General features: G+C 38.0%; 1 non-coding gene across 1 annotated transcript; it reads right to left on the bottom strand.

Moving 5' to 3' along the window:
* Window positions 1–22942: 22942 nt before the first annotated feature.
* TRNAG-GCC (transfer RNA glycine (anticodon GCC)) lies at window positions 22943–23013 on the bottom strand. Its single transcript has one exon. It is a non-coding gene; the product is annotated as a tRNA-Gly (tRNA).
* Between the last annotated feature and the right edge of the window lie 2335 nt (window positions 23014–25348).

The raw sequence follows: 25348 nt of genomic DNA, 5'->3' as shown, positions 1-25348 counted from the left end.
AATGTGGTATAACTTAAATGTATTTCCTGCAGTGCAGAAAGTCAGTAGCATGAAAGTTCACACTTCACCATGCTTTGTGCACTCAAAGAAATTTGTTTTTTCAAAAATATTTTCGTTGATCCTGTGTTGCCCAGTTATTTCTTATGAATGAGCGCTGTTATGGCCTGCTCCAATGGAAACATGAACACGTTTAGACTTCACAAAATATTTCTGATAAGTGAGCATTTGTTAGCAATAAGAATAGTAAGAAGAGACATTGAGCATCATTGACTAAAATAAATACAATGTTGAAATGCCTATACTGAATGTAGGAACATTTTGATATTGCGAAGCTTCATTCCCATTTTAATTATATATTTTTTTTTTTGAGTGTACTAGAAAAGTTAAGTTTACCAGTTAAAAAAATTGAGTTCTTTCATTTATAAAATTTCATACAGGCCATTGAATGCCGTACTTTTGCTGTATTTATTCCTGTGGAGTCAACTATGAAGTTAGCGAATAAAAACGGTTTATAGTGGCACGCGCGATATTTTAATAGGGGAAAATTTATACATATAATAAAAAATGTGCATATATATACCTACTTAACATATTTGAAATATACAATGCGATCATTTAAATTGAATATATACATATGTATATATATGCCCTTAAAGCAATTTGTGTTAAAAAGGGGGTGGATTGTGCTTAAATGAAGGTTATTGCTCGCATGTTATAAAAAATGTTGTTGTTTTTACATGCATACATATACATACGTTTTTGTTTTCTTTTTATACCCATTCACGCGCCCAACGCTTTTATTTAATTGTCTGATCAACGCCCTAGATTGATGAGGAGTGTGATGACTAGTATCTAGGACCTACCTAATTATTTTATACATTTTAGTATTATTATTGCTTCATGTAAGTATTTTTATCAATAAAACCGTTTAACTTAAAAATTTTTTTTTAAATTATTTTATTTGTTACTCTTTCCAATTTACATTTAATGCCATAAGTCAAACCAAAATCTCCCAATCCGAACGAAATTTGGCATACACATTTCTTCTCATAGCTAAAACTGTTTGCTCTGAAAACAAGCGAAATCACCTGAAACCCGCTCCTACTTTTTTCACAATGGAATTTGTATTTTTATATTTATTTTTCTTGTGCGTCTTTATTTTAAAATAAACAGTTTTTGTAGGGAAATCCTCATATCCGAAGGAAAATTACATTTTTACCCTCTGAAGTTCATTTGTGGTAGCCTTTGTATCCTTTTTGCTTCTTTTGAACGAAAATGAGTTCAGATTAGAATCATATACTATGTGTTATTGTGCAGCCTTATAACACTATTAACCACACAGAGTGAACAACAACAGCATTTCAAGTGCACGGCTGGGTATATAATGTTCGGTCTCAACCGTACTTAGACTTTCTTATTTGTTTTACGTACATTTTTGTTTGTTTAATGTTTGTGCTATAACCATATTGCCTGCGGAAAACTAACACCTGGCCCTAAACGTTAGCTTATTTCCTATAGGCATCCAAGTTCGTTGCTTAAGTCTTTCGTTAGTTATGTGGAATAAATTCTATTCTTTTACTCTTGACCTGGCTTAGTTGCCTTAGATATTAATTAACCAACAAGTGGCTTTATTAGTTAACATTTGTTATCTAATTAGCTTAAAGTTCATTATCAGCTGCAAAACAAATTTAAATAATGATTTCCTGCTATTACTGGACATTTCTTGACATGCAGCAAATTTATTCGGAAAATTCAGAAATGTAAGTGTTCAGTATATTACAATTGAAAATTTGAACGCTATGGTAACATATTGCTATTCTTGTTTTCGAAAAACTCAGAGAACTTTAAATAAAAAGCTCAAAACTTTTATACATTTTTCTCGTATTTTCAAAGATATAACGGTAGTTCCACTTCTTCTTATTCTCCGCCGTTGCCCCCATTTGACATAGCCTGTGTTTTGGCATTCCCCTTAGGAACAGCGCTACAATATCCTTAACATTTGCTCTGATTATAACACTCCGAGAATGTTTGAGGGGTAACGATTTAAAAGACATTATGCGCTCGTTACGCAGGGCGTCGAAAGACATTGCACATCATGTTACGCACCGTATTGTCACAAGAGGACCACCGTTTTTCACAAAGTTTTTCGTTGCTTTTCACCCGATTTATTAAGAGCAACCTAAAATTAAATCGAGCCATTGAAGGAAGCTGGCATATGTTGACCATTAAAAAGTCAATAGGCAAGCTCACATGGTTCGAAAGAAAAACGGCAAATGAAGACCATGTAGAGATTTCAGAAAACTTAATGCTTTTATTGAGTCTGATTGATATCCTCCCATATGTACACGATTTTACTAACCTTCCTTATGGATGTACAATTTTTTCAACAATTTAGGGCGCATATACTATCAGCTCACGGTTGAACCAAAAGACATACATAAGACAGCGATAACACCGCCATCGTCAATTTTAAAGCCACCTTCAATTGCACGGACATTTTTGAAATAATTACAGAATGGGTTGATTACCTGTGACCCTTTATGTATTATGTATATTTTGAGTGATTTCTAAGAACCAGTTTGGTGAATAAATAAATAATAAATGTAAAGCGCAATAACCTGCGAAGAGATTTAAGGCCGAGCTTCTTTTCAAATTTGCGTCGTGCTCCTTTTAATTTTTCCTACAATTTGGCGGGACGGGACCTACTTGTTTTATGCCGACTTCGAACGGCATCTGCAAGGCAGAAGAGTTTTCACTGAGAGCTTTTCATGGCAGAAATACACTCGGAGTGCTTGCGGGGGCGACCCGGCTTAGAAAAATTTTCTTCTAATTGAAAAACCTTATTTCTAAAATTTTGATGTTGCTTTGCCCGGGGTTTGAACCCAGGGCATTCGGTGTGGTAGGCGGAGCACGCTACCATCACACCACGGTGGCCGCCGTTTGGTGAATATCAAGGTGTATTTTCGAGAACCATGCATCTGAGCATAAATCTATCTAAACCGTGATTTGGCGCGTTATGTTCTTGACATCATTTATTACATATATCAAGTAGTGGGATATTTCCCGAAAAATAGTTATACACTTACATAGAAACATTCTGGTACCTCGAACTCTATTAGGTACTTGGAAACAAAGAAAATATACATTCTTAAGTTCAAAAAGTTCTATAAAACTAATTACGGGCCGATTCTGAGCGTTACCGGTAAAATAGTCCCAGAACATTATGTAACCGAAAATCGTTACCAGTTCTTTTATTCGCGATTCTGGCTAAAGTGGTAACGCTGTCATCAACGAAAAACTCACCAATGTCTGTGGTGAAATTTAGAAGTTGGTTTTCTTCGCTTTATCCATGGCGGAACGATACAAAGTGGCAGCATGCGACAGCTGAATATAAACTTTTTTATTTGATTTGATATATCAATTTCCGGCGCAGTTCGATTTTGACATTCGTCCATCGAATTTACAAAAACAAAGCACATGGAATTTTTATTTATGTTTGTAGGTATGTCACCATGCTGCCACCATGTATGGTTCCGCCATGGCTTTACCGAAAATGTGTCACTCGTAGATACGAGGTTAACAGATAAACGAGACGATGTGTATATACATGCATAAGATTTTACATAGTTATATTGTAATTTATTCTGTGAAAGTACATAATGTAAACAAATATATAATTTATAGCAAGAGGCAACACTTTTTTACTATTATCTTTACTTATTTGCGCTTACAATTATTTATTTTTCAGTTTTGCCTTTTCCTAAACAACAGCTGTTGTTTGGTTATTTCGATGTAACCACCTACTTTTGTGGGTAAAAAATTATCCGGCAACTTTCGCGTATAGAATACCAAAAGGGTGTAAAAGTTTCCACATGATTTCGTTACCGTGGTGAAGAATGTTGTTACCACACTAGAATCGGGGCGTTAGTAGCAACTTACTCCGCTTAATTGCAGCCATTCATAAATTGCCTGTATGAACCTATTAAATGCAAATTAATTACAAACAGGTTCTTTGGAGCCACTCTATGCAAGACATTTTGTTATACTGCATATCACATACGTATGTATGTATGTATGTATGTGTGTATGTACTCCATTTTCTTATTAACATTGACGCCCTTTAATTGGCGCAGTTTTTTCATTGTCTCTATAAACTTTTTTGTGAGTAAGTATTAATTTAATTAAGGCATATCAAGGAGAGCAATAAATTTACAAAAATAACACAACAACAAAGATGTAATGAACAGAAAAAAGTAATATGCAAAAAATAGTTTTAAGACAATGAACCTGTTCTAAAACGGATTTGCGCAAGCGCAACGAATTAATTAAATTGTCGCTGATTAGCAATATCCGTTGAAAATTATTTAATTACTCGCTGGCGAATATTTTTTATTGGCATGTCTGAATAAGCACATTAATAAGAATTAAAATTTATGCATAATTACATATATGTGCATGTTTTTAACTACAGCAGTGAGCACGAAATTAGCAGTGGCAACTTGTGTAAAATTTCTAGTTTTCTATTGCGATAATATTTCATATTTCTTTATTTCATATTATTATTATTCTCTGAGTTTCTTTAAGTATTTCTATGAGTTCTGCAACCCATATTATTTTAATCTAGCAAACTACAAGTTATGGGTCTCCCAAAATTCGCATTGATTTTTGGCAATTTTTGTTTCCGAATGGTATTTTAGACAGACACCCAAAATAGTAATTATATGATTTTCGAGTTTCAAAAAAATCACAAAAATTTCAATAAATATGAAAAAAAAATTTTTCAAAATAAAGTTGACCAATAAATTTGTTTTAAAGTCTTTTACTTATAAAAGTCTTCATATTGTGGCGAAACATCACTAGGCTGTTAGTAAATAATAACGCAACAATAAAAACATGAAGCAGCCACTCGTATATACATGTACTCAATAAAACTAGCAACACTTATGTAGAAGGCGACGAAGAGATATCTCACACACACACATGTAGTCATTAGCCGAAATAGTTACTCACACATACACACGCATATGTCTATAAACTACAAATATACACGTATATGCATGGTAACAAGGCATGGGCTGCAAGAGTTCTAGAAGGTGAAACATCCAGACCTTTGGAGAAATATGTGGAAAAGGCAACAGAGAGTATAAAAGCAGCGCAAGCTGAGTAATAACGAATCAGTTTGATTTAAACACGCTATCAGTTGCGAAGTGAAGTATAATTGTGAAGTATAGTTGTACTACTGCCAAAGTAGTCTAATAAAGACCATTTTGCCATACAGAATATTGGAGTGATTTATTCAACAGTTTAGCGATTCGAACGTTAGCAGAAGGTTTCAAATAAGCGGAATTTCAATAAATTCGTTACAATATAATAATTACGGAACGCCTTTTGTTTTCACTCCCAAAAATTTTTTGGTTTTCAATTTATGTTACTTATAAAAGTCTTTGAAAAGAAATATATTTCGAGTTAGAATAAAAATTTTGCTGTGCTGTAACAGTGATTCGGAAATCCATGGACTAGACTACGAGTTTGTTTCGCTGAATATTTGAGGAAACAGGTTAGTAACTGTGATTAAGATGGACAAGTAATAGTTAGATATGTTGCGTTATCCAGATCTAATTCGAGCGTCCATTGGAATGTCTATTGTTGTGGGGAGTGTTAGCGATATTGATGATCCTTTGGCGAATATAGATCCGATATGTTCCGGTAAGAAGTACCATTAAGGTACTAGTGCAACCATCTCGGGAACGCTTTAGTATGACCACATGGAACTCTCCCACCCCCAAGAGTCATGAGGAAATTAGGGTACCAGAAACCCGGCTGCTAAAAAAATTGATTCGCCACGGGTAGGTGAGGTTGACAATTGGGTTGCGTGACACAACCTCTTGAATCAATTTGGTATTTTAGTCGCTTCTTATGACAGGCAAACGAATATGTGTCGCATTCGTCTTTGTCTATATACATTTTAAATCAGTAGCCAGTACCACTTTTTCGATAGCGTCTTCTGATTTCCCCGGTATCTTGAATCGATTTTTCATCGCCCCCACCGATATAATTTAACCAAAAAGTTCGGTAGCCTCGACCGAAAGAGAATTAAAGTTTAAAACGCTCATTCATCAATTCGCCCATCCGTGTATTTTTTCAATAACTTTCATTTGAATAAAACTGCTGTAATGAAATAAAACATACTGCCTATTTTGACCGCGATTAAGGTTTGCCATAAAAATAACCATAATCGGTATATAACCACGCCCACTTTTTAATATATCGATTATTTCCTATAAATTGGTTTATGCGATATTCCGATTTCTAATTGAGCCATTATCTTCAATCTTGGCATGTAGGTTGGCTACATGCAGCAAGCTCAATAAACTTAAAATTTTGAAAAATGGGCGTGGCAGCACCTACTTATTAAAACAGATTTTCACGTGCTTTTGCTGGGATATCTTTAGTACGGTTAAAGGTAAAATTGCGAAATTTCGTGGGTAGATTGCTTATTTAAGGTTGATCTGCTCCCGCTCTGGCAAAGTTCGAGGATAAGCACGTCCTTTTTCTATATATAAAAGTTCGAAATTTTCTTAAAAATCGTAGAATAAAGTCATAGAAATGCTTGTTGAAACTATCGGGAAAAAGGGTTTGATGAAAATTGGTACTGCTATTTTCGCGGTCGCTACTGTATGTATTTATATACACTGTACATACTCATAAGCCCAAAAAATGAAATCGAATATTTGAATACTCAATTCATTATTTCACTCCTTTATTGCATTGCGAATATTGCAATGGCCTTGCCGAAAGATTATCTTGAACTGCACAAAAGGAGCTGAGAAAATGCGCAGGTAAAATGTAAATTCATTGAAAAAATCGTCTGGATCTGTTAGTAAAAAAGTTTTTTGAACATCAATAAATGTTTACGAGGTTTTAAAAGATCAAACAATATCAAAAAGCTGCCGCTTACAAAAAATTGTGTGTATTTATGAAAAAGTTCAGGACTATATTTTAAATAGCAATAGTATAAATGTACAGTTACCCACAGTCAATATCGGACAGATGTTCAGCCCGAGTTTCTCTTCAAATTTTTGAAGTAGGTGAAATGATCTTTTTAATTTTTTAACAACGTCTGCTCAAATAGTTTTTTATGAGAAGCGTTTCTTGACATAAGTACACTGGAAAGGCTAGCCAAACTACTGTTGAGGAGGTATTTCGTTTAGAAAAGCTCTTTCTCAAATATTGAGCTTAGGAACTTCGGTTTGGTAGGTAAGCACGATACCTCCATACCTCCATACCGCCATCTCCATCTCCATCTCCCCCTTATCAACTCAAATTTCTGCATCAACTCTCTCGTCCTCGCCCTCACTTTTTCTCCCTTTCCTATTTAAACGCCGTTACTACCCCTCTCCAGATCTGTGTCCTAACCCGTATCTTTTTCATATCAATGTCCCTATTTATATTACTTTTGCTTTGTACTATTTCTCTTCATCATACTCTCGATTTCTTTATCTTCCCTCCTTCTGCATCTTCTTTTTCACTATCTTCTATCACTTCATACTCTATTCACACTTCTATTCGTCTTATTCGCTTACTTTTCTTCAGTTTTTACTACCCGCCTGTGTGTCCGTATCCATTTATTCTTCATATATTTTATTCCAGTCACTCCCCCTCTCCCCTGTTGCTCCCTTATGCGTCTCTGCACCTCCACCACCCTATTCCTTTTTCTCTTCTTTCGCAACACTTTCACTATCCTATTTATCTTTGACAATTGCGACTCCCTTGCAGTTGCCACTGTTGCTAATCAATAGGACTGGTTTTACGGCTTCCGCAATAACGAAAACCAAATCAGAGTTGTGCTATTGTGTAACTCTTTTTGCCCTTGTCGAACATCTTTAGCTGTACAGGAGGCAGCGAAGAAGCTTTCCTTAAATTCCAATTAGTTTTAGTGAAGTTGACGTACGGGAGTAATTTTCAGGAGCCTACTGAAGGCACTACATATCCGATTTTGCCTTGAGTTTAGGTAGGTGAAAAATACGCTGATTAAGTCGAGGTTCCTTGCAACTTCCCCTCCCAGCTCGTGTTAATTGAACTAAAATTGCTGCCAGAGAGTTAAGACATTTCTGGTACTAATGGAACTGGAGTAGCAAAGTTAGGCAGTTATGTGCGGGATTTCATTCGGCATTGCTCCTGACCGTGAACGACGTGCTATATGGATTGTTCTTGCATACACCAGTCATAGAAGATGGAGCCACCGTTAAACTTTACCGGCTCCTTTAGTAAGAGGTGGCGTTTCGAGCAGCATTTCTTCAAAATGTAGAAAATGGAAATGAAGCTGCGAGAATTCTTAGGGGTATTTCTCTGGTTTAGTTAGAATTGAATTGAAGGACCTCAATATTTCGGATAGCATGTGGGGGCTTTTAATGTATTTAGGTACTTCTTCGGGTCTTTAATTCATATCAAGAAGGGATTAAGAGTAACGCCACCTAGATGAGGATGTCTCTGCCTTACCAGAGCGATGCATTCGCAGAGTTGTGATCCGGCGTTTCATCCCCCAGCTTAGTAAATTAGCGGCCGTCGCGGTGTGCTGGTAGCGTGCCCCGCCTACCACACCGAAACAAGTTTTTTTAGTTAGAACAAAATTTTTCTAAGCGGGGTCGCCCCTCGGTAGTGTTTGGCACGCACTTCTGCCATGTAAAGGGCTTAGTGAAAACTCATCTGCCTTGCAGATGCCGTTCGGAGGTGGTATAAAATATGTAGGTCCCGTCCCGCAAATTTGTAGGAAAAATTATAGGGAGCACGGCGCAAATTGGAACAGAAGCTCGGCCTAAAATCACTTCGGAGGTCATCATGCCTTACATTTATTTATTTTATAAGCAATTTGGCTTGTCTTTGCCCAGCTGTCTGAATTACTTTGTTCCAATTTACATACGGTTCTCCTAGTTTCCCTAGTGTGTGCTTTTGTGTGTTCACAGCAGGGCTCTGGACCATTATATGTTGCTATGACACCCTCATTGACTACTTAGTCTGCCTGTTTACTACTTCATGTCAGTGATGCCCGGGAACCGATCGCAACAAAACTTTGTTTTTGGCTCCCAGATCATTTAGAACTCCAATGCATTCATCCACTAGCTTAGAAGAAATTGTGCAAGATTGCAAAATGCGTAAGGCTGCCTGGCCGTTTGACAAAATGAGGATACTCTTCGAAGATAAGACTATTCGTAGATATTCTCTACCGCAAACTACTATTGCATAGATTTCTGCCTCAAAAATAGTGGGGTCGCATCCCGTGTCGATTTCTTGAAGTTCGGCTCTCGACTCCAATTGTTCCGTAATTAAATTTTGATCCATCTATGAACCAGACCTCTGGTCTAGAGTCAGTATAATACCGTGAGATTCTAAGCGTAAGGGTCATTGCATCAGTGAAAAAGTGTTGGCACTTTTTGACTGTCGTGAACAGTATGCAAGCGGTCCTATACCGTAAAATATATCACTTACAAACTGGCATATCCACAATCATACATGCATACATATGTATGTACATGTTGCATACAAATCCTCTACGCTAACCTGACATGCTAAGCATATTAAAAATCTGTTTCACATTCAAACCTCGCCGACTTCACAGCACTGAACACTTGGCGATCGAAATAAATATACCAAATAATAATCAATCAACAACTGAAAAGGAGATCAAAAACAAATAAGAAGAAAAAAACAAAAAGGTACCTATAACAAAAAACAATATTTGCTCAAGGAAGGCAATAATCAGAAAATGTACAAAAAATACTCGATTTGTATGTACAAAAATCGGTATGCAATGAGTAAAGGAGGCAGCTTCGAGCTGGTGCTGATTTCAGTAACGGCCAAAGATCGTTTGCCTGTGTCTCTATCACAGATTCCGCGTACACAAAAATTTATACAAACCATGACATATGTACATACAATTTACTGTCACATATACATATGTATTCACTTGCTGTTATGACTCATCTCTTGTCTGTGAACACGATCGAACATGACTAATCTTCGCAGAACGGCGGAAGGCAGTTTTGTTCTCTAGTTAGGCTGAGTATTAAAACTGGTCTGTTGTGAAATTCACAAGCGAATCGAGCAAATCTAGTTGTAAAGATAAAAATAACAAAAAAGCAAAAAAAAAATGAACAATCAATTGGTAAAGGAGCAAAAAAGGAAAATTGGCTTTGTTTTGATTTTTACGATTTCAAGGCACAACATTTAAGGCGAAAAGGGTACGTTATACCCAGCATACGAAATGAGGGTTTGTCATTATTACCTATGTAGCTTGTAGTGGAGAAAAAATGCACTTTCCAGAATAGTAACAGTTTTAGAAAGACGAAGAATTGGAGGTTTAAAAGCTCACTTGCTAGGCATGGAAGTATTCTAAAATGACTAAAGCGAGGATATTTTGTTTATGTACGAGACCCATTATATTAGGAAACCCCCTTTACGTCCCGTTTATTCATTAGCCCAATAGCACACTTTTGGAGAAAAAAGTTTTTATGATAAAACGCTCATAAGACATCGAAATGACGAGGCGATAGTTAAAGCCCTAGCTGGTTAGGGGGCTTAGAATATACCCGGAGTAGGTATGTCTGTCGCCTATCCTCTCAAGGGGTTGCCAGCGCATTATATAACTTCTCTAATCCAATTTTCAATCTCACCTAGGTACCCGTGGCGAATCTTGTTTCATTAATAGCCGAGGCTTTGCCGAACCTGAACTCTTGATGGATCTAGGGGATGGGGGTGGGGGGGGGGGCGGTATGGCCTAGAAGGTTTCATGTGGTCATACCAAGTCGTTCCCGAGATGGTCGGGCTAGTAACTTTATGGTGCTTGTTACCGGAACGTACCGGATCTGCACCCGGCAAAGGACCATCAACATCGATAACACTGCCCAAGGCCTTCGGGGAGTGTACTCATAACAAAAACAACAGGCGATAGTTAGTTTGGTTATTGTTGTTGTGTTAACAGTGTTTCGCCTCATTCAATGGGCACGACGCAAATAGTTATCAAAGTCCTCCAACGGGAGTTCGAGAAAAGTGGTAGTTTCAACAGGGGCGGACCAGAGGGAGAATGGTGCTAGAGGCGTAGGTTCCACATTACAATTGAAAAGATGGTTGGTGTCATGTGGGGACACATCGCATGCAGAACATACATTACGTATGTTGGGGTTGATTGTGCTCAAATAAGAGTCACCCTCCATTTTCTTCCTTCTACATGACGTCTCGTTGATTCAATTGTGTGTTGGTTTCTTTTCCATGGGTGCATGTATTGCTCGTCATTGTGTCTTCAGTAGAGTGAGTGAAAATTATACTCTCACAATTCAGTTACATAGCTTAGTCCAAGAGAGCATGCACAAGAGCCGAGTGAAGAATCCATCTGTATATTGCATGATTAGCTTTTCGAAAGCAAATTTGGCTTAATTGAAGCATAAAGACATATGCCTGGCTTGGCAGCCAGAAATTGGATCTATATCTGCCTCGGTTAATCAAATTAGTATAATGTTTTTTGATCAGGATATAGCGGGGCATCAGTAGTGATATGGATCTTATTTCCTGTGAATATAGCAAATAACACGACTGTTAAGTTTCGTACTTTTAAACGTTTATATTTAAATTTTTTTTAGTATTCAAAAATTAATTCCAAAAAGTAAAGTAAAACTCAATAATATAATAATTTGTAATCTCAAATTTTCAACGTGTGTATTCTTGCTAATGCTCACATCAAGTCCGGCATGTATATCAAAAACGTCAAAATGTAATTCCGTGCTGCCAGATGATGGCAATCGTGTGCCCAACACCTTCGCTGTTTAGTTTGATTGGTCCGGTTAAAATCTACGTGAAGCTCGTCGAGAACGGCCTGAGCGACTTAGCGGAGGTGCTTGTTCTACGTTATTGAGTGGCGTAGAAGGTTCTTCCTGAATGATTTGCTCAGGGCCGTCATCATGGTGATCTTCGAGATGATCCACGTTGTGGTTTTCGATTTGAGTGCTTGAGGTTTCGTCTAAGTGATCTAAAATATGATCCTCGCGTTTAGGTATCTATTGAGCCTGTGATCCACGAAGGCGTAACTGATTTGCATGTAGCCTTTTCAGCTTTCCGTGTCCATTAGAACGTTGTGCATCACGCTGCCGATACGTTCTATGATTTTGTCTGGTTTCCATTCAAACTTCTTGTTCGATGTATGTATTGCAGCGTACATGTTGTCGTCAGGTGAGAATTGCTTTTCCTTGGATCCATGCTTTTTGTTGAACTGGTTTCGCATTTCAGTAGTAAGGTTTTCGCTTTGTTCTCACTAGGTGGATGGAGTAAATCTAAACGGATGCGAAGTTTTCGATTGTAAAGTAGGTTAGCCGGTGATTTGGATCCTATGCAATTTTCGTTCGTGGTGGAGCGATAACTCAATAAGAATGTTTGTAAATTTTGATCGGTTGTACCCTCCTCGAAAAGTTTTTTTAAAGCCCTCTTGGGTGTATCGACAAATCGTTGCGCCTGACCATTGGACATAGGGTAGTATGGGCTGGAACAAAGATGTTGGATACCGCATTCCCGCATGAAATTTTCTAACTCTACGCTCTTGAATTGTGTTCCATTGTCCGAAACCAAGGTGTCTGGAAATCCATGCCTGGAGAAAATTTCGTTTAAAATGTTGATGGTTTGCTGAGTAGACATAGACTTGGTCGTCACTATTTCTGGCCACTTAGAGTAGGAGTCCACCAATACAAAGAAATAGTATCCATTGATCGGGCCTGCTTAGTCGACATGTACACGTTGCCATGGTCCATCGGGTGTAGGCCACGGGCTTAGCGTTGTTTTTGTTGGAAACTTTGCAGCCGCTGCGCATTGATGACAATCGTTAATAAAGTTGATGATATCTTTATCTATCGTGGGTATATATACATAGCTACGAGCGATTGCCTTTGTTCATTGTATACCTTGATGCCTTCGGTGAAGTTCTTTTAGGATTCGCTTTTGGTATATTCTAGGTATCGATTCCTACCATTATGCAGTCCTTAGTAACGGCAATAGAATCTTTGCGGGTAATATACTGTCTCATGTCTGCGTTTTCCGGGAGTTTCTGTGGCCATCCCCTTTTGTGAAAATCTAAGACATCTTTCAAGGCTGGATCTCTTGCAATTTCGTATTGTAGCATTTTATGTGTGATCGGCATTTTCTCCATACTTTCTGTGAAAATTGGATTTACCTCATTTTCTAGTTTAATGGAAGCTATGATGAAATCTTCTGAATCGGGAATTGTGTTTTTGATAAGGCGCGATAGAACATCGGCATAACCGAAACATTTGTGTTTATGAATTTCGAATTTCCCGAATATCGCTAAAAGTAGTTTATGGTCGGTATGAAGAGTGAATTTACGACCGAAGATCATTTTATGGAATTTGGTCACAGCGAAAATTAAAGCTAAAGCCTCTTTTTCAACCTTTTTCTGTTTCAGTGAGTGACTTTGATGCATGGCTGATTGCCTTTTGTGTGCCGTCTGGATACTGGTGCATGATACAAGCACCAAGTCCGTAATTTGACGCGTCTGCTGCCACAATCATCTTTTGATTTGGATCGCAATGTGCGAGCAATACATCGGATGGCAGAATGTTCTTAAGATGTGTGAAACATTTAGAGTGTTGACTATTCCAACGCCATTTGGTATTTATTTTTAGCAACTCGTCAAGTGCTCCTCGGTACACTCGCGTTTTGTCCACAAATTATCCATACAAGTTGATAGTCCCTAAAAATGAGCGAAGTTTAGAAATATTTGTTGGTTCCGGCATTTCGCGGATTGCCGTGATTCTCTCTGCATTCGGTTTCAAGCCCTCTGAATTAATGATGTAGCCAAGATGTTTTATTTCGCGAAGTGAAAATTTACATTTTTCAATTTGCTGAATCTATGTTCTTGTATGCGGCGTAACACTTTTTCGAGATTGTTGTCATGCATTTCTTGTGTGGCACCGGAAACAAATATGTCGTCGATGTATGAAGTGACGCCTTCCAAACCGACCAGCATCTGTTGAAAAATTGATGGGAATATTTTTACTCCAAAAACCATGCGATTGTAGCGAAACAATCCCAGGTGTGTATTTATTGTGAGTAAATGTTTGGATTCATTATCTACAGCAATTTATAAAAAAAAACATCTGCCAAATCAATATGACTGGAAATTTTTGCGTTTGATAATTTTGAGAAAATATCCTCCGGCAAAGGTAGTGGATATTTGTGTGTCTCCAATGCATCTTTGAGACCAGTTGAAAAGTCTGCACATATGCGTACCCTACTGTCTGGTTTCCTAACTACAACGATGGCAGCCGCCCAATCACTATAATCTACCGGTCAGATTATGCCACTTTTTACAAGACGATTTATTTCGGTTTCTACAGATTGTTTAACGGCATACGCGACTGGCCGCGGTGGGCGAAAAACTGGCCTGTAATCTTTCTTGATGTATAAGTGCGCTGTTGATTTGTTGTACAGCCCCATTTTGTTCTCAAAAAAATCTGGAAAAAATTCTTTTACATTATTTTCGTTAGTTCGGGGTCTTGAATAATTTGCTGTTGTAATCGCCATACAAATATCGTTGATCGACATGTTGTCTAGCTGGAGTGCTCTTATCCAATCGAGACCCATAACATTGAGGTATTTTACTGAAGTTACGTAACATGTGGAAGTAGCCTTCCTGTTTTGAAATTCAATGTTGCACTCAAATTGAGCTATGAGTGGCAACTCACCTGTTGCGCTGCGTACTTGTTGCATAACTTCATCCACTTTATTGATTGCAAGCTTCTGCAAAGCCTCTTTGGTTATGATAGTGATATCGGATCCAGTGTCGAATTGTAGGTTTATTTCGATTTCGTTAATACTAACCTTTATAACCTTTCTGCTGCTTATGTTGTTGACTGAAAACATTGTTTTTGTATTAGCGTTTGGTTTTTTCTTAACGTGAGTACCCTTGTTTGCATGGGGTTTCCCCTTCACCTTCTTTATCTTACAGTATCCGTCCTTGTGTCCGACTTCATTGCATTTTTTGCATTTGTAATTCTTGAATGAACAATTCCGGGCATAGTACATACCGCCACAGAACCAACATGGTGAATTTGGCGTACTCTTTTTATTTTGCGTATTTGTAGAAGTTTTTATTTGTTGCAATTTAAAATTTTTCTTTTCGACAAGCGCGGTGTCTGACTTAAGATTAATGATGCGCTGACATTCTCGTGAAATAATTTCAAGAGTGATTGTACTAGTCTCGCTGTCGATTTTGCTTAAGAGGTTTGTCCGTATTTCAAAATCTGTTTGAGATTTAAGACCTATGACGAACACCAAACATTTGAATTGGTCAATTGTTAACTCGTTTAGCTTCAATTTCTCGCAGTATTTGTTAATCATTCCTGTGTATGTGAGAAAATCCATATTCGCGTCTTTTGTCAATTGCAAACTGTTGAATCGTACATTGAAAATTGATGTTTGACTACCAAAAAGTTGGGTTAGTTTCTGCACTGTGATGTCAAATGAAAACTCACGTGGGTGTTTAGGAAGAATATAATTTAGATATAAACTATGCGCGTTTGTGTTAAGTTTACGAAGCAATAATCTTACTTTTGCGGAATCGTCTAACTTTGCTGCATCTATTAAAAATAGATCTTCGTAGCGTGCGAACCACGTATCGAAGGTTGCATTGTTTTCCACGTCTAAACAAAATTCATATATGTTGGCTGCAAGCGCTTCTAGGATGAACTCTGGGCCTTTGTTTGAATTGGATGTATTACCTTCGGGTTGTGTTGTCCCTTTGGGAAGTAATTTTTCCATCAACTTTTGTATGTCATCGTGTTGTTGCTTCTGCTGAATTTGCATTTGCTAAGCACTGACTGTATCGCGCCATCCATTTTACTTCTGATAGGAATCGCTAATCCTCGTTGCCACTGTTACGTTTCATACTTTTAAACGTTTATATTCTTTGTTAAAGTTTATTTCATGATGTTCTGTTTTATTATAAACAAAAACGAAAAGAAAATACCTTTTTTCGGTATAAAGTCTGCCTTCGTAATAGTTACAGTAACAATACCCATGACGCTAGAGGTGTTTTGTACAAATCTAGAACAACCTAAAATGTCGTCGCAAAGTGTAAATATGAACCTGATGCTTTTTTTTATACATGTGGGCAATTTATTAAAGTTCGAGATATAAAATATGAACTAAATACATCTCTCATCCTCTGTGAAACCTACGAAGCAAATTTGCGTTGTCCTGTTTGGAATCAATACAAGATATGGGCTCCATATATTGCTTGTATTATTGTAAAAGAAGTTTGGAAGGCAAGCAAATTTTATTTAAATAGTAAATTAAATAAAGTAGACATATTGATTTCTCTTTATATATTTTAGGTTGGTATCGAGGTGAGAAAAGATCTATGAAATTTGCAACACCAAGAATCTGGCGAGTACAAGAGACCACGTTAAAGACTGCTACTTTCGCATTGTGAATCCGAGTAAAAGACGTAGAGGTAAAAATGCAAAACCTATCGAATGTCCGGATCTTGAGTCCTCTTCTGCTCCAGTCGCACACGATCTGACACTACCAGTACCAGAGCCACCGAAAAAATTATCTCAGAGAAGTGGAACATCTCTTAGTTCTTATAAAAGCAATGCCGATAAGGAGTTTTTACCGACACAAGAACAACCAAAACATTATTTCATTACTATTGAAGATTTTAATGATTTGATTAGAGATTTAAATTTACCAAAAAGTAAAGCAGAGTTGGCTGGCTGGGAGCATGGCTCACTCCCGCTATGGCCCAAGCATGATTCAATGCCGAATCGACTATAAATCGATAACAAATAGATAACATATCGTTAATTTTCCGGTAACCAATCGCTGATTTTTTGTTAAACAATCGATAACTTTTCGATATTAGATAGCATTTTGATAGCAAATCGATAAATTTTTGATAACAAATCGATAGCTTTTCTACAAAAAACTGATAATTTTTTGATAGCAAATCTATAAATTTTTGATAATATATCAATGACTTTTATAGAAATAAGCGATAACTTTCCGATAGCCAATTAATCAATGGCTCTTTGATAACAAATTCATATTTTTTCACTAGTGAATCAATAATTTTTCGATAACAAATCGTAAAATTATCGAAAACTATTTGATAGAAAATCGATACATTTTTGATAACTTTTTGGTAGCAAATCTTTATCTTTTGATAACATATTGATAACTTCTATTGAAATAATCGATACTTTTTCGATAATGAATCGATACCTTTCCCGTAGCCAATTAATCAATCGATTTTTTATAACACATTCATAACTTTTAAATAGTGAATCGATAATTTTTTGATAAAAATCGTAAAATAATCGATAACTTTTTGATAAATAATCGATAGCATTTTGATAGCAAATCGATACATTTTTGATAACAAATAGATAGCTTTTTTACAAAAAACTTATAACTTTTTGGTAGAGTCTTTAACTTTTTGATAATATATCGAAGATTTTTTTTTATTTATTTAATCGATAACTTTTCAGAGCTTTCATTGAGAGCTTTTCCTGTAATTGTAAAATCATCGATAACTTTTTGACAATAAATCGATAACACCTTAATTAGATATTGATAACATTTCAATAAATCATCGATAACTTTTCGATCAATAATCAATAACTGTTTGATAAAAACCGGTAGCACTTTATAAAAATTCGGTTGATCATTGATGAACTCGGTTACTCGTCGCTAGCACACCTACTTATAACAAACCGATGACTAGGCCATAATAAGTGGATAACACGATCATAACTAATTTATTATTATGATAATAACACGCCGGCTTCGGTTGCGGCTACATTTATTTTACAGTACGCTACAGTGTAGAGGCTATACTTACGCTTACATTCTGAATCCCCACATACAGCATACCAATCCTATACACTACGTCTACACTTATACATTCCATATTTCCCCGCATAGCAAATCATTTCCAAAGGCTACGCATAATCTTACACTTACCTTATGCTTAGATTAAGTATTCCGCCATATTGCGAGCAAAGATCTTTATGAATAAAAGCAAAAAAAAAAAAAAAAAATCAAAATTACATCACACACCATTCTCATAGCGAACAATACAAGTTTTTTGTCTATTACTTTTCCATCACAAAAGTAACCAACAAAAGTTCCACTTCTCAATTCTACGCAACATCACTGGGTTATGGGAATAAGCGCTGTGTCTAACTGAGGACGAACGTATTAAAAATTTATGTATCATGTCTATATGAGTCGCTATTTATTTGAACGCAGTAAAATTCACAAAGAAACAAAAAAAAAAAAAATCTACATAGAACTCTTGACAGCGCAACGCATTTAAAATGCGAATCCCTCAAATGAAACTGAACTCACTACAAAATATCAAATTAAAGAACTCGTTTCGCAGATGCGCGCACACGAGTTGCTGTCTTAAGTCTTTATATTTGCCAAAGGCTTGCAATGCCAAGTTGAGTTCAGCCAAAGGTAGAGAACTTATTTACGTTGCTTGTTGGCTTTGTTTACATTTTTTTGTTGTAGCTCTAAATAGGGTTTTTTGTTGTCGTTAAATATTCATAAATATGTATAAATGCGTGTTGTTGCAGTGCTTTTGACTGCGTTGCTTTTTGCTTCTTTTATTTTTGCGTTCATTGTTGCTGCTTTTAGCATTTTGCATTTTATTATTATTTACCAACAAAAGCCTCGTGTGAATATTACTTTACTGCTTCAACAACATCAACAATACAATAACAGGTAGTAAATGAGTTTTACAAATCTATTCATTGCAGTGAGGTGTCTTGTTTATATTTACATACAAATTTATGTGCACAAACATACATATGTACGTACTAAGATACGTTGTGAAGTGCATTTGTTTACATTTGCACACCCAATTATTTGCCTAGAATTGTTGAGTTAAATGAACTCAGTAGCAGCATTAGATGGATGATTTTTGTGTGTTATTTAAATTGATGCGTAAGCTCGTATCATTTCGCTGCCTTGTCTCATTGTGGCTTGGAATATCATCTTACTAATAAGGCGACGGGCTGCTTATTTGACATTTCCTGTGAATCAATTAATAGAATTTTCCATATTTTATTGGCTATTGTTTGTTTTTATTTATAAGTACTTCGGGTGCTACAAGTTTCAGTACTGCTAAGGGTAGTTAATTGCAATTCGATGACTGACACTTTTACGATCTGCCAGCTGCGTACTTCTAAAATCAACCCCAGTTAGTTAGGGCGCTTATAACATACCCGCGGCTGGTATGTCTCTGGTAAGAGGCGACTAAAATACCAAATTGATTCAAGGGGCTGTGTAGCGCAACCCTTTCGAGGAGTGCCAGCGAAGTATATAGATCATCCAAACAAATTATCACCCTCGCCCACTCGTGGCGAATCCTGTTTATTTAACAGCTGAGGCTCTAGCAACCCCAAGCTCCTTATGTATATAGGGGGTGGGAGGACTTTATGGCCTAGAAGATTTCACGTAGTCATACTAAATCGCTCCTGAGAGTGTCGGGCTAGCACCTTAATGGTGATTGTTACCGGAACTGCATCCGGCAAAAGGCTATCACCATTGATAACAATCCCCACTCCGCTAACACAACAAGCTTCTAAAATCTGCCTGAAAATGGTGAGTTTAGGCTATGCAGAGCTGATCGGTTCATAAGGACCTTGCATAGACTAGACATGAGAGATGAATTGCGACAACGACACTTAAATAAATAAAATAAAAAATAAGTGCAAGCCGCGATAACCTCGCCGAGCTTCTGTTAAAATTTGCGTCGTGCTCCTTTTAGATTTTCCTACAAATGGGCGGGAGGGGATCTACATTTTTTACGGTGACTTCGAACGGCATCTGCAAAGCAGATGGCTTTTCACTGAGAAGCAGAAATACACTCGTAGTGTTTGTCTAATCACTGCCGGGAGGGCGGGGCCACCATTAGACACATTTTTATGTAAATCTTGTATACTGCTTTGTCCTAGAGTTGAGCACGAGTTCTTCGGTGTGTTAGGCGGAGCAATAAACAACCACACCACAGCGGCCTTCGGCTTTAAACCTCTATAAAATAACTCTTTCCGCTTAGCGCTCATGACGAGCCATCAGCTGCGCTTTGTTTATCCACCAGCCTATTGAACTCGTCTGGTGGGGCTTCAACTTTGCGAGCCATTTAACAGAATGCCAAAATAAGGGTATGTACTTTCTTCGCGTGATGGCTACTACCGCTAGATCATAGTCATCATTATCATCATGAATTCGTGGTTAACTGCCCAGGCGATTTGAGCTGTTGCGAGATAAGCTACGCCATTGGGAGCACCAAAGAAGATCAAATATTCCTTCGTCTGTCTCTCAAAACTAAGTGGACGTCTTCTCATTCTTGTAGCAGCCTTCCGCCCACCCCATGGGTACGATTACTCTTAAATTCTCATCGATTTACTCCAATTGAAGTCCAAGGTAACTTGCAATTTTAATAGGGTTGAAACAAAGAGGCAAGGGTATTAGAGGCGTTTGTTCCACAATGCAAATGCAAAGTTGGTTGGTCATGGAGAGACACATAACATTGCGTATGTCCAGGTTTATTTTAATAAGTAAAATTGTAACCTATTACAGTATCCAGATAGAAGTTCTGCTAGGGTGACGCGCGTTTCCATGGAAATCTGCTTTTATCAACTGCGTCAGTTATTAGGCTCTGAGAGCGAGATTCGCAGGGAATATATCGGAATGGTGCTGGTTTCGGTTCATCTGTTTCAAACGGCTGAAATCTTGTGTGGCGGATTTCTTCATAGTACTTGCGCAGACGACTCCTTGGAGGCAGGCCTCTTCTTGTCCCTTAGGACGCCCATTTTTCTTAGTATTTAATAGAAACTGTTTGATCCTCATGGAGAGTATTCTCGCCTTACTGGAAGTTATGAGCGCGGTGTTATGACAGGCCTGCATCTCCTTACAGTAATTTTTTTTAAGCTCGGCGACCACTTTGGAGACATACATGCTAAAACGGAAACGTTTTTCCAATAACAGTTAAAAAAATATATATTTTTTGGGTTTTGGGGAGTGTTTTGGTCGAAAAATTTACCCTTTCGCCATTTTTTTTTTGTCGACTCGAAAATTATTTTTTTGGGTATGCGTAGTGAACTTTTTTTTATGAGCCCAAATCCTATCGAAAAATCGATGGCGCGATATCGGTTAATAAATCTACCCAGTATAATACACGCGGCTGGCAAATTTGCTTTATAGGTAGGTATGAGCGTGGAAGCAGAGGTAGAGGGCGGCCCCCACTCCGTTGGAAGGACCAGGTGGAAAACGATTTAAACTCCCTTGGTGTGACCAATTGGCGCCGGTTGGCGGAGCGAAGGAGCGACTGGCGCGCCTTGTTGGACGGCCATAACCGTTTAGACGGTTAAGCGCCAATTAAGTAAGTAAGTAAGTATGAGCGTTTCTTCTGTTTTGTATGCTGCCAGCGAGGGACTTGAGTATGGTACTACGTCATTGAACTTTAGGTATATCTGAAGCTTCATGCTCTTCAAAATGATGACCATTATCAAACGACACACCCAATGTATTTGGGTGCTAGACAGTCGGTAGCTTATTGGTATCGACGTGGATGTACAATATTGCAGACATTTGCCGCGTTCACGTCGTAAATAAAGCCGCCGAAAACATGATCGGTGATTGTGCCAAAAAGGTGTAGCGATGAAACTGGACGATCTAGTGAAATAGGTGATAATTTCACAGTGTAACTGAGTGGAGGTCTCCTCTTCCTCTGCTTCCAAAAACTGGTGCCGATAGGAATACTTTGCGCTGTTATTCGTTGCTCTATGTTCACATCTTCGTAGAGCTCGTATAGCTCATCGGTATATTCTTTCGATACTCGCAGTAGACAATGCGGACAGGAATATAAGTCTCCCGGATACCTTATTAATTTAGAACTTTGTAATGATGCTGGAAGTTGTATTGCTGTAAAGAGTGCAATTCTAAAAGTTCTTCTCGAGTTGATTTATTAGGTTTATAATGAGCTGCTAACTGCCACATCCTGGGTATGTTGTGACTGATATTTTCCATATGCAACTACAAGGCTAAAGTCGCGATTTTTCTAAATCCTTTTACACTTTAGTAGACTTCGAAATTCGAATAGAGAAGGTGTAACGGTAGGCAAAGTACAGGCTCCACTTCGACAAACAGGGGATTACAGGACTACTGAATGACTTCGCGTGACTCTTAACTTGATCAATTTCAGGACCAGATTTCAGAAATATCACAAAACCCCAAGGTCAAATTAGTGATCTCCGACAAAGTCAATCGAAGTTATGACCATGTGAATTGGTTACAACGCCATATTTGAAATGGTTACCATGTCAACGAAATAATCCCAAGGTCAAATGGATATTTAGTAAATAGACATAAGGTCAAGTTACCTTATGATCTTTTGAAGTGGCATAAAGCCAGTTGATCTTATGGCCGTTTGAAGTGGTCATTGACCTTATGTCATCCCACCAAGATAGCTACTCTAAAAATCATGTGGGAATTCATATAAAGCTGGATCCTTAATAGCGATCTTAATTTGTCCAAGTTTCGTATCTCAATATGTTTGAATTAGGTCCAGCCTGTTGCTCTAGGGTTTCTTCCGACTTCGCCCTTCTGCACCCTCTTCAGTGGAATACTGAAGATGATATATGAGTGGCCTTAGAAGGATGGTCTTTCAAGATACTTCCGTCGTACCTTAATATATCATGCTCTAGATATAAGGAGATATAATTACATTAATTGATGATGGGCCAACCCTGTTAGCTTTTCGCAAATAACATTTTTCTTGCGGAGTTTAACGCCATAGTGGGGAAGGAAAAAAATATCCATCAATATAAAGTTTAAATAAAAAAAAAATAACAAAAAACAGGAAGTTAATATGTCATGCATCGGCCGGGAATCGAACATGGGCCGCCCGCGTGGCAGGCGAGCATTCTACCACTGAACCACCGATGCTCGTTGGCAATACTGTCATAATACTCCCTCATCTAACGCGTTTGAAAGGTGAAATATTAATAACAACAATACCAACTTGTTGTGAGCTATGCTCAAATAGTAAAACCTGATTTGGTATGCCACCTGTACGACCAAAAAAGTGAAGATGGCTGCAGGAGAATGAAATCAACGCGTATGTATGTACGTATGTTCGTATGTAATATAAGCACTTGACTGTGAAAAGCTGTTTATTTATTTTTAAATAATTTTTAATACTTTAATTGCATAAAAAGGATAGAAAATTCAACAAAAAGGTTCCAGGAACTCTAAATGTTTGATAGCAGATCGATTATCGTTTTCACCTTGATTTTGGTACATCGTATCAACCTCCGGATAAAATGTTGGTGCCATTTGTAGTATCACTATTGAAGTTCTATTTTGATAAGGTTCGACTTTATTTTGGGTCGCAGGCTTAGTTCCGGCTCGGGTTTCGCCTGCGTTTATTTTTCACATTGAATTTTGTTTTGATTTGTGTTTTGGTCTGGCTTTGCCTTGGCCCCAATTTCGGTACCCTTTCGGTTTCGAGCCTAGTTTCGGTTCGGTAGATGTTTCGATTCGGGATTCGGTTCCGGTTTTGGTTTTCGTTCCGTTTTCGGTTAGAATTTGTTTTACTTTAAATTACAGATTCGGTTTTGTAAAATTTTTCGCCTGCTACGGTCGCGAATTCGATCCGGCTGTGATGGCGGGTGGGTACAGTTCGTGTTTCGGTCATGAATTTGGGCTGGTTTAGGACACAGTTTTGTGAAGGTTCCCGATTTTAGTTATAGTTCCGGTTTCGATCTCGGCTTCGCATTCAATCGGCTTTTCGTTATGCTACTGATTTCGGAGATTATCTGTTTTCATTTCCGGTTCCCGTTTAAGTTCGGTTTCGGTCGGCTTTTAGTTTTGGTACCGAATCCGGATTTGTTTTCTTTTTCAGTTTCGGTTTCAGGGTGCTTTCGGCGGGTTTTAGTTTTGGCACCGGCTTCTGAATAGGGTGTCGTTTCATTCCTAGTTTCAGTTTCTGGTTAAATATTGAGCTGATATCGACAGGAGCTCTGTAGATGTAGCCGAAATAAACGGGTCCTTCTTTCAGTCATTGATTTGTTATGAAAACTACGCAAAAGCAGTTGACAGCCACGTATTCTTTAAAATAACTCTAAATTTGTTATCTTTGTAACAACTTTGTACGCTTAGGTAGTATGTTGTAATAGTAGTGGGCAACATTTTTTCACACAAAGAGTGTTGAAAGCGACAGCGGGTAAGCTACTGGCGAAGTAATGAGTGCAGACGGCGAGAATTTTTTTTATTTGCTGTGTGAATATCTGTTAGCCACATCACCATGCCGGAAACTATAGGGCGACCAACAGCTATTGAGCGCTTACCGGTAGCAGAGACAGAGGGTTCGTACTTTGATGTTAACAAAGGGACTATGGAAGTTTACTTTTGGCTTTGAATGCTTCTTCAAAGGCGGTCGATACCTTTTTCAGAGAGGAAGTCGTCCATTACGAGTCTAAGAAGAGTGCTAACTCTCTCGCTAAACATTACCGACTCCAACTTCTTAGGTTATTGGGAAGGTGTGTGAATGAAAAGCGTAGTTGTACCAGCTAGACATCTTAAGCCGACCGGTGGGCTGATGGGGGACGTGCGCTCTAAATATAGTGTCTTGAGTACAGTCGTTGGTACGCGGCCTGAGCTGCAGCTACCTTCAGAGGGCCAAAAGTAGGCGTACCGTCCGCCGCTGACATCCTTAAGAAATATGGGTGTTCCAATGGAGCACTGGGCCTTCGTGGGATACCACCTTCCCAACTGTAAACGCACACTGGCTTTGTAAGTGTCAAAGAGTGGGTGGTGCCTACTTGCGGGGTATATAAGGGTTAAAGCCTAGGAAAGGAAGCATCCTTACTAGCTGCCATACAAATCGTTTGCTAGTAAAAGTCAATAACTAGCGATGATGATCTATTATGCCAAAATATCGACATACCTTCCTCACCAGCCCAGTTGATGTACGAGCTACATACTAATGGTTCATGTTCTGTAGATCCACCTAAGGATTTTCGGAGGCTCCATTAGAGTAATGTCACTTGGTTTTGTATCTCGGTTCCCGCCGTAGTAAACGGGTGTTGTAGTGTTATCTTTTACGTCGAGAAAGACGCTCAAGGGAAGTGGGGGTGTTATACTTAAAGAATTCTTGCTTTTCTCTCCACGTAAAGTGTCCTTCAGACAACGTAAGTGTCTAACAGTGAGCATCTGTTATGACGCTTCAATGCGGCCGGTGTGCGGAGTAGTTACGCCTGAAGGTATGTGTCATTCCATG

This window comes from Eurosta solidaginis, chromosome 2 (assembly GCF_040869045.1).
Source record: "Eurosta solidaginis isolate ZX-2024a chromosome 2, ASM4086904v1, whole genome shotgun sequence".
Lineage (NCBI taxonomy): Eukaryota > Metazoa > Arthropoda > Insecta > Diptera > Tephritidae > Eurosta > Eurosta solidaginis.
The sequence above is the reverse complement of the archived record's forward strand: the minus strand, read 5'-3'. Positions and strand labels throughout refer to the sequence as shown.